Genomic DNA, 11523 nt, shown 5'->3' with positions numbered 1-11523 from the left:
GGGGGAGCCTTTCAAAACCCTTTTGGGCTTGTCCATATCTAGAGAGTCGTTTGTATGCCAGTGATCTCTAACTTTCTCATCCATTGTCTGGCAAGTTGTATCATTGTGAAAGGGGGGTTTCTTTCCTCCTGGCCCTGCATGCTGCTCTAACTTTATCTTCCTATCTTTGTGCAGTAGTTTCAGTGGTTAGCTTATTTGTTGGCCCTGGATGCTGCTCGGGTGAGCAGGTTGTTAGTGGTTGTTTCTCTATGCTGATTTGGTAATAGTTTGGGGTCTTTGGCTCCTTTATTACCTCTATTTGCAGTATGTTCTGTGGATGTTCTTCTTCTCTTGGATGTTGTTCTTTTCTTCTAGATTTGGGAATCTGTCCCTATCCTAGGAAGCATCCCGTCTTGTGGGTTCTGGATCCCCACCAAAATCCATCTGTATGGGGTTTCAGGTCCTCTCAAAACCTGTTTTCCTAATCAAAAACAAAAATATCTTGTGGACATTTTGAGATAAAATAATTAGCCTTACAAGATAGTAGTCTAAAACTTCCAAACTCCTTATCAAAACTATGAGGGAGGAAGGTAGAATTAATATTAAGGGCCTCCAAGACCTAACCAATCCTAACCATCCAATCAAATTATTCACAAAGATCTATCGCAACAAAAAATTAATTAAGAAACAACTCTAATTCGTGGTTTTTTTCCTATATCAATATTCACCTGCCTTGAGATTTTTCAAGAGACAATTTGTAGTAGATGATAGAAGATAAGATAATGGAAGTAGAGATACTTAAAGAACTACGTTCTTATAGATATAAATCTTTCAAGGTTTAAAATAAAATATTACTAGCCCAGGTGCAAGGGATTTCTCAAAGATAAAACATAGATTTTTTTAAGGAAACTTAGGTGCAGAAACAACTTCCTACACAAATCCCTTTAGGAAAGTATTGTGCAAATTCCTATTAAATCCTTACAATTTCAAATTCGATATTATGTAAACAATAATATTGCAGTCAACCATGAATATAGAAAATAGATAGAGAAAGAAAATACATAAACACAAAGATATGTCAATGGGGAAAAAACTTTTGGTAAAACAATCCCACCCCTCCAAAACCTGCACAATGTATTATCTTCAATACAAAGGTTACAACACACTTACAATGCAAGTTCTTTTAGGACATGGAAGACTAATCTAGTAGCAACCAACAATACACTTTTCACTCTCTCCTATCTATAACCCTAAAAACACTTATATCATGTGCTTTCCATTGTGGGAAAAACTTCCAAAGAACAACCATATTAGGGTTTTACTTTTATCCAGAAAAGTAGGAACCCAAAAAAAAATTGGGCCAATGCCCCAAACCTTGCACGCTAGATGGAAACTTGATTGTAAAGTACTCAATGATAAATTTCCACTTGTCTTCATGTCTTCACCCATCATCAAATCTTCCAAAGATAGCTCTTACACATCATAGGAATCTATCATAACCATTTTAGTCATTATCTCCTTACACACAATTCAAGATGCTAACACATGCAAGTGGAGTGACACATTAGCATGCCAACTAGACATGTACACTCAAACTTAATTACATTACTTGCAAAAAATACATTTACAAAACAAATAATATGTATATGAATTATCCAAGTTTGAGACACCTTATCCCTAACAATTTTAACTAACTAGACATTGTTCTTATGATTAGGAGAGAAAGTAGTATTTTATAATGACGGTTCCACTTCAAACTACCAAGTTCTAGTTGGGATATTTCAATGGGCCAAAAATAGGGATCATTGATAATCTAGAAGTGGCTCCAAAACCTTAGACAAATTTTGGAGCAATTTGATAGCACAAGTTGTACCCACATGATTTCAAAAGAAAAATAGCATGATTACAAACAATTCTAAAGGTTTTAGATTTTAGTCACAAGGATCATTTAATGTATTGAAATAATAAAGGGGTCCAACTAATGTCTCATTGTTGGATGTCATGCCAATTCTCTATAATAAGACTCTTTTTCAAGATACATTAGAAATTGAAGAAAATCTTATATCTATTGTCTAGGCTAAGATATGCCTCATATCTAAAGAGAAATACATAGGAAAAAGGTTCACAACTACACATCTCAACTATATTTATGGATTCAAAGGGAAAAGTAAGAAATCCCAAGCTTTCCCTTTTTCATTTGACTCTTATTATGGGAAATAATTTGTTGCACAACCTATGATAGACTCTAGACAAAGCACTTTTGTGATGCCCAAAAAACTCATGGATTGTCTAAAATTAGGGTATGAAACATCAAAGAATGAGTTGATGCAATTAGATGATAAGAAGGTTCACATATTAGGATTTATTAGGAAACTTCCTTTGAGTACTAAAAATGTTGGAAATTTGGCTAGGTATATAAGTTGCAATTGTCATTTATGGCAACATATATTTAGTACTAAGTGCCCAAAATATGAAGATGAAGTTTTGGTAGAAGAACTTAGAAAATTGTCTAAGTATCATGAAGTTTATTTGTCAGCATAAATACTATTTTGATTGGTGAGCTTCACAGAGATTCTATTGGCATGTGCACAGTTAGAAGATGATAGAATAGACATCATACTACATGCCTATAAGTGTGCGAGTCACTTGCATCAGTATGGACAGAGTTATTACGGATTTACCAATTGTAGTATTGAATAGACAAAACATGACAGGGTTAAGGATTTGGATATTTTAAGTTAAGGAATTGTTTTTTTTTCAAAAATATTAATTGACTAATTAGGAACAACATGCTAGATGTTAACCCTAAGTGAGAAAAAGCTAGTTTTGCACTTTAGGACACATGTGAAAGTGTGAAGGATAGTAGTACATATAAACATGGTATAAACAAAATTTTTGGTAATGTGAATTAGTGTAATGGTTTTTTGATGGTAATACTTTTGTGATGTGATGCGAATTTGAAGCTAAGAGTAGTAAGAGGAATTGTATGCAAAGATTGTGCAATGAGCTACAAATATCATATCAAATATTGAAGATCTCAACATTAGCATGAGGTTTTTTGTATATATTCCTTTTGTATATAGAATATCATTGTATATTGATGTTTTGGTAGTGAGCTCATCTTGCATACATTTTTTAATTGTGATAAAAACTCCAAATAGCGTTGAGGCTTCTAACAAGGACTGAGACACCATGTGGATGTAATAGACTCCTAATAGGGTCAATATAATTCACAAGATACTTATGATAAGTGGATAATTTTGTGGGTACCATCACCACTAGGTTTTTCCCTTGGCCATGGTTTCCCAAGTTAATAAATAACAGTGTTATGTGTTGCATTAGTTTATGGTTGAGTTTACTATTCATCTTAATTAGTTTAATTACTTATGCTAGTTATAAGATTGTTAATGATATCCATAGTTGGAATAAAGTTTATGAAATATTGATTCACTCCCCCCCCCCCCACTCTCAATATTTCCTATTTATAACAATTGGTATCAGAGAATAATTACTCAAAGAAGGCCTACAATCTTGAGGAAGATCTCTATGGATATGGATCACTTATAGAATAACCTAGAAGAATCTCTTGAGAAATTTGATGCACTCATAGAAGAAAGAGATACTCTAAAGGAAAAGTATGAGATTGTCAAAGACTATGTATTGATAAGTTGAAAGACAAGACTGAACATATCAAATCCAAGAAAGAGATCAAAGATCAAATCAAGGATAGTGAAGAAGTTTAGAGACTTAGAAAGAAAATGAGATCCTAGAGCATGAGCTAGAGATTACAAATTTGAAATTAAGATTTAAGGACAATGGCAAGAAGATTGAATCATATTTGAGATTTGAGAATACAGATCTAAGATCAAAACTTACAAAGGTAACATTTCAACTTGAATCTTTAAAGTTATAATATGCGTAACTTGGGAAGTACAATGTGATTGTGAAAGGAAAGCTTACGCAATCTAAGCAACATCTTGAGAAGTTGTATTAAAGTAGTGAAATTCTTGATGAGCATATTATGGCACAGAGACCTTCTTATGATAAGTCTAGTCTTGGATACTTTGGAGGAGAATCATCTAAGAGATCTAAAGTTACTAAGGATCTAGATCTTGTGATCCAACAACCTGAAGCACAATATGAAGATCTAAACAAGATTGAGTCAAATCAATCTGAAGATGCACCTAAACAAGTTGAACCACCTAAAGAAGTGAGAAAATTTACTAGAAGATGTTATCCATGCAATAAAATTGGTCATAGAAAGAAGGACTATACAATTGAGTATACTGGATAAGTGCACTAAGTTGTAGTGCCAAAAGGGGGTAATAAGTAGCCACTTTTTTTCTAAAATCAACAATTTCTAAACTTTGACAAGAATTTGAAGATAGTTACGCTCAAAATTTTAAGATATGACAAAAACAAAAGTAGTAGTCCTTTGAATCTAGTTTTTGAACTACTAATTTTTTTCAAACTGGTTTAGTTTTAGGTCCTCAAAAAAGGGACGCACAGAAAGTGGTATTATTTTTCAGAAAAATATAACATAGTGCAAAGTGTGGCCCCCCTAAAATTTTAACTTTTTTTTTGAAATTCTTTAATCTCTCGTCAAAAGTTACCTACCATCTAATTTATCCCAAATTTTTTGGGTAATTTTATAATGGGTATTTTTTTTAATGAATTTTGTAATTGGACACATCCTAAAAACATGAAATATCTATGTGCTCCCACTAGAAAAGATTGAAAAAAATCTAAAATCAAAACTTCTTTTTTTCAAAGTGTGTAGAATGGAGTCTAGTTTTTGAAAAACTAAGTTGTTGCAAAATTCAATGAACAAGCTAAAATCTACACCCCAATTAGTACATGTTGGTTTTTGAGAGAAAATGGATATGCATTCAAAATAAATTATAGTTGAAAGGCTTGAAATAGTTCATATTCAAAATAAATAATATGGTTATATAGCTAACACAAAGATCTACAATGTAATGTAACCTAATTTTTTTGATGCTCAACCATGAGGAAACTTGAAGGAGAACACATAAGAAAAATCAATCATTTTTTGTATGTTTGTTGAAAAACACATCTTAGACCAGTTTAGAGACTGTAAACCTTTGGGTTGGATCCCCAAAGCAAATCCAAGCCTTAGGCTTTGTAGAATCCAAAGCTTTAAATAGCTTGTGCATGCTACAGCATACATGTGTTATTTAAAGCATTTTTAAATTTAGGTTTACAAGAAAAATCAATCATTTTTTGTATGCTTGTTGCAAAACATGTCTCAGACTAGTTTAGAGACTCCAAACCTTTGGGTTAGATCCCCAAAGAAAATCCAAGCTTTAGGCTTGATAGAATCCAAAGCTTTAAATAGCACATGCACACTATAGCATACACACACTATTTAAAGCATTTTTAGATTTAGGCTTTCATACTGCATATGCACTATAGTGTGCACGCACTTTGTAAGCCTAAATTTCAATAGAGAGGGAAGGAGAGAAGGTAGACAGTGATAGAGAGTTGAGGATGGGGAGAGAGTAGGAGATGGGAGAGGGTGGGAGAGGGAGAGGAGAGAGAGAGAGAGAGAGAGAGAGAGAGAGAGAGTAGGGGATGGGAGAAGGTGGGATAGGGACAGAGGGACAGAGAAATGGAGAGAGAGAGAGAGAGAGAGAGAGAGAGAGAGAGAGAGAGAGAGAGTAGGGGATGGGAGAGGGAGAGTAGGGGATGGGAGAGGATGAGAGAGAGAGAGAGAGAGAGAGAGAGAGTAGAGGATGGTAGAGGGTGAGAGAGAGGGAGAGGATGAGAGAGTGAGAGTAGGGGATGTGAGAGGGTGAGATAGAGAGAGAGAGGGTAGGAGAGGGGGAGAGAGTAGGAAATGGGAGAGGATGGGATATATATAGAGAGAGAGTAGGTGACATGGGAGAGGGTGGGATATAGAGAGAGAGAGAGAGAGAGAGTAGGGAATGGGAGAGAGGGAGGAGAGGGAGAGAGAAGGAGGTGGTATAGGGTGGGATAGGGGGAGAGAGAGAGAGAGTAGGGGATGGGAGAGGGTAGGATAGAGAGAGAGTAGGGGATGGGGGAGAGAGAGAGAGTCGGGTTCATGGAGTAAGCACACATGAAAAATGGCATCCATTTGTCCATCATGTGCAGAGGAAATTGGGATGAGTGTGAGTCAACTGAATGGGTAGATAAGTGGGATATATAGGTTTTAAACCCAATTAACACCTATCAACCCCCACAAGCACTAGAAATAGTAGAGATGGATTCATCCATTGACTTTGACTACTTGTCTGATCTAGTGCAATCTGGTTATATATATATATATATATATATATATATATATATATATATATATATATATATATATATATATATATATATATATATATATATATATAGATATATATATGTAAATTCAGTATGTAACTTTATAACTTTTACCTAATATTTTTTGAATTAATGATGGCATTTTGTACATTTATGACTGTAGGCCATGTTTTTACTATTATTGCACCTGAAAACAATGAAGAAGGGAGAGATTATTATTTTTGTCATCATGTCTAGGCCAAAAGAAAATTGGATCACTTGGTTATAAGTGGTGAAGATTTAGAGTACCATATAGGTATGGTGGTTGTAACTGGAACATGGCTTAGATGATATTCTATGAAGAACCCGAACTTGTGGTTATTCGAGGATTGGAAAACAAAGAGGAAGATTCTCCATTATTCAAACCTTGTTGTCGCATCAAATGTCCACTTGATAAAATATGGTGGAAAACCACATAATAAGACTCTTTGAAAGGTTCATGAGTAATATCATGAGGCAATAATTGATACATTAAAATGTAGAGCAAATCTAATGGGTTCATTAGATTGAATATAATTACAAAAACATGGACCTCTCTCGTTTGTGCACAACTAGGTAGCTTCAAATAGACTTTCCCACTCTTTTGTGTAGGGCATCTCCCTTATTTTTGGTTTTTGAAGTTTTTTGAGGGTTGTTAAAGAGTTTTTGTGTGTCTAATAACTTCCAAGAGTCAATCGAATGCAACTAGTCCTAATGTGTTTGTAAAAGAGCCAAAATTGCTCACAAGGTCCTAAGTTAGTCAAAAGTTGCTCAATGAGTCAAAAGTTGTTCAATAAGTTAAATGTTGTTAGATTTGGTAAACTAAGGTATTTGGTTACCTAATAGGTCATAGTAATCCTAACTAGGGTCCTAGAATGGTCCTATATGGACCCATTTGATCAAAACATTTAGAGAGAAAAAATTGCTCAAAAGTTGCAAAGTAGCTAAAAAAGTTGCTTGAACAACTTTTGCAATTTTTCCAAAAAGTTGTAAATGATAGTTTGGGAAGTTGTAACTACCCATGCTTGGGTATTTGAGCATGGGGAAGCATATTTTGGAAGGTTAGAATGTTTTAGCATGGGGAAGCACTCAAATTCCTCAAAATTGCCTAGTAGGCCTAATTGCCTCCAACTAGGTCTCCATCGAGAAAAATGTTAAATTTTATCCCAAACACTCCAAAGGACTTCTCAAATAATATATATTTTCAAATACCCATTTCAGCATTATTTAAAATATCTCAACCTTAGTATAGGTTGTTTTGGACCAGAAAATAGATCATCCAACTAGGCACCCTTTTTTAGCATAAAATAGGGTGGTTTTCCAAAGCAACTACCTATTTCCCTTTCTTCCAATGCTCCAAATTATCAACAATCTCCTCAAATGGACCTAATAAAAGGAATATCAAGTCAATTTGATTCTCCCACCTTTGTAAGTAAGAAATCCCCAAATTGGTCTCTTATAAACCCTTAAACCTAGGGCTTTCTCAATGTATGACTTCCCAAGCCAACTTCAATCAACTGAAGATTGATTCACCATCTCCAAGGTATATTTAGACATAATCTACCATAAAATTGTTACAAGAGAGAGTTGTTGTTGCACCAAAAGATTGACCTATCAATGCCCAATATAACCACTAGACTTATAGGATACAAGAGGCAGTTAATCCATGTCATGATATTAAATGGGAACATTGGTGGTTAGTCCAATAATCCCCCTCTCAGTGTTACCCAAGGAGATTCAAATTTGTAAACAAGCTCTGATACCACTTGTTACAAGTTAGAGTTGTCGTTGCACCAAAAGATTGACTTGTCAATGCTCGATACAACCACTAGACTTATAGAATATAAGAAGCAGTTAATCCATGTCATGAATATCAAATGGGAACATTGGTGGTTAGTCCAAAAATCCCCCTCTCAGTGTTACCCAAGGAGATTTGAATTTTTGACCAAGCTCTGATACCACTTGTTACAAGTTAGAGTTGTCGTTGCACCAAAAGATTGACTTGTCAATGCTCGATACAACACTAGAATTATAGAATATAAGAAGCAGTTAATCCATGTCATGAATATCAAATGGGAACATTGGTGGTTAGTCCAAAAATTAGGGGCTCAATGTTACCCAAGGAGATTTGAATTTGTGACCAAGCTCTGATACCACTTGTTACAAGCTAGAGTTGTCATTGCACCAAGAGATTGACCTGTCAATGCCCGATACAACCACTAGACTTATAGAACATAGGAGGTGGTTAACCAATCTTGAAGGGGAAAATTTTTGGTTATTCCAACAAAAATACCCATCTCCAATGGATATATCTCTTGTTGTTTCTCCTTAGGCATGCATTTCATGCACCTATATCCACCTAAACTCCATTAGAGGCCTCCAACTATGCAAACTCATATCCAAAAATTGTTAGAAGGATTATTTACATAGTAATATAGGTTTTGTGTGTCTAATAAGCAACTAGTCCCAAGGTGTTTGTAAAAGAGCCAAAATTGCCCATTAGGTCCTAAGTTGGTCAAAAGTTGCTCAATGAGCCAAAACTTGCTTAATAGGTTAAAAGTTGCTAGGGATGGGAAACTAAGGTATTTGGTTACCTAATAGGTCCTACGAATCTTAACTAGGGTCCTAGAATAGTCCTAGATGGACCCATTTGACCAAAAGATGTAAAGAGCAAAAATTGCTCAAAAGTCACAAAGTTGCTCAAAAAGTTACTTGAGTAACTTTTGCAATTTTTGCAAAAAGTTGCAAAGGGAGGTTTTGGAAGTTGTAATTACCCATGCTTGGGTATATGAGTATGGGAAACATATTTTGGAAGGTTAGAAGGTTTCCAGTCAGATTTCACACTCCTTTCCAACCAAGTTGCATTTTTGAGCAACTTTTACAAATTTTGCAATTTTGCACGAAAAGTGCAACTTTTGAAAAGTTCACTAGATTTCACTTGTAGGACTTGGAAAAGGTTCAAAATTATTAAAAAATAACTAAAAACACCTAATCCTAGGCTATCTTGACCAAAAACTCAAAAAGACCCAATTTTGCCTAATTAGCAACTTTTGCTCATTTCTTGCACAAAGTGGCCTAGGCATACATATATTGCTCATGTCTCTCTCACCATTTGTTGTGGGATCAAACTATCTTCTACATTAGCTTTGATTGGTTAGTTAAACCCTATTCCCAAGCTTATCATGTCCTGTTGACCACCTGAACATTCTCAGGCATGCCAAACAAAATTGACCCTAAGAGTCACTAAATGTCATTGGGCAGTGATCTTTGACAGGGCATATCTCGAAGATCATCTGAGGCATGGATGCAATTCTAGGTGCTACAAGATCATGTTTATTCCACCCACAATAACCTCTCTCTTTTTGGAGATTGGATTACATTTTGATTTTTTGGCCCCATCTCAGGTGATACTAAAACTTGTACAGTTGTCAATACAAAGTTGTCAACTAGTGAATCTTTCTAACCTTTCATTGTGGGATCAAACTATCTATTTCATTAGTTCTAGGTAGCCAAGTAAACCCTAGTCCCAAGCTCATCCTATCCCGTTGACCACTTGAATATTCTTGAGAACACCGAATGGAATTGACCCTAAGAGTCACTAAATGCCAAAGGGTAACAATCTTTGACAGGACATATCTCAAAGCTCGTGCAAGGTATGGATGCAATTTTAGGTACTATAGGATCATGTTGCTGACACCTACAATAACCTCTCTCTCTCTTTGGAGATTGGATTCCATTTTGATTTTGCGGCCCCATTTTGGGTGATGTTGAAACTTGTAGTGTTGGTCAATACAAAGTCACCAACTAGTGAATCTCTCTAACCATTCATCGTGGGATTGAACTGTCTATTCTATTAGCTCTAGTGCCTAGGTAAACCCTAGTCCCAATCTTGTCCCATCCTGTTGACCAATCGAACATTCTCAGGCTCATCAAACAGAATTGACCCTTAGAGTCACTAAATGCCATAGGGCAGCAATCTTTGATGGGGCATATCTCAAAGCTTGTGTGTGGTATGGATGCAATTCTAGGTGTTATAGGGTTATTCTTTTGACACCTACAATAACCTCTCTCTCTTTTTGGAGATTGGATTTCATTTTGATTTTGTGGCCCCATCTCAGGTGATGGTGAAACTTGTAGTGTTGGCTAGTACAAATTTGCCAACTAGTGAATCTCTCTAACCATTCATCGTGGGATCTAACTATCTATTCTATTAGCTCTAGGTGGATGGGTAAACCCTTGTCCCAAGATCATCCTATCCCATTGACCACTTGAACATTCTCGAGCACACTGAATGAAATTGATCCTAAGAATCACTAAATGCCATAGGGCAGTGATCTTTGGCGGGGCATATCTCAAATCTCATATAAGGTATGGATTCAATTCCAAGTGCTACAAGATTGTGTTGTCAACACCTCCAATAACCTCTCTCTCTTTTTTGAGATTAGATTCTCTTTTGATTTTACGTCCCCATCTCAGGTGATGTTGAAACTTGTAGCATTGCCCAGTACAAAGTCTCCAACTAGTGCATCTCTCTAACCATTCATTGTTTGATCAAATTGTTTATTTTGTTATCTCTAAGACCTCTCTAACCCTATTCCCAAGCTCATCCCATCTTATTGACTACTTAAACATTATGGGGCATGTTGAACAGAATTGACCCTAAGAGTCACTAAATGTCATAGGGAAGTGATCTTTGATGAGGTATATGTCAAAGCTTGTGTGAGGTATGGATGAAATCATTTTTGCTACAGGATCATGTTTTCTACACATTCAATAACTTCTCTCATGTTTTGGAGATTGGATTTCATTTTGATTTCGCAGCCCCATCTCGGGTGATGCTAAAACTTGTAGTATTGGCTAGTACAAAATTGCCAATTGGTGAATCTCTCTAACTATTTTTCATGGGATTGAACTATCTATTATGTTAGCTTTGAGTGGCTAGGTAAACCTTAGTCCCAAGATCATCCCATCTTTTTGACCACTCGAACATTCTTGGGCATGCTAAACGAAATTGACCCCTAGAGTCACTAAATGCCATAAGGCAGTGATCTTAGGTGGAGCATATCTTAGAGCTTGTGTGAGGCATGGATGCAGTTTTGGGTGCTATAGGATATTTTTGTCCACACCTATAATAACCTCTCTCTTTTTGGATATTGGATTCTATTTTGATTTTATGGCCCATCTCAAGTGATGCTAAAACTTGTAGTGTTGGCT

Source organism: Cupressus sempervirens, chromosome 7, assembly GCF_028749045.1.
Source record: "Cupressus sempervirens isolate cs-2001-9-10 chromosome 7, ASM2874904v1, whole genome shotgun sequence".
NCBI lineage: Eukaryota > Viridiplantae > Streptophyta > Pinopsida > Cupressales > Cupressaceae > Cupressus > Cupressus sempervirens.
The sequence above is the reverse complement of the archived record's forward strand: the minus strand, read 5'-3'. Positions refer to the sequence as shown.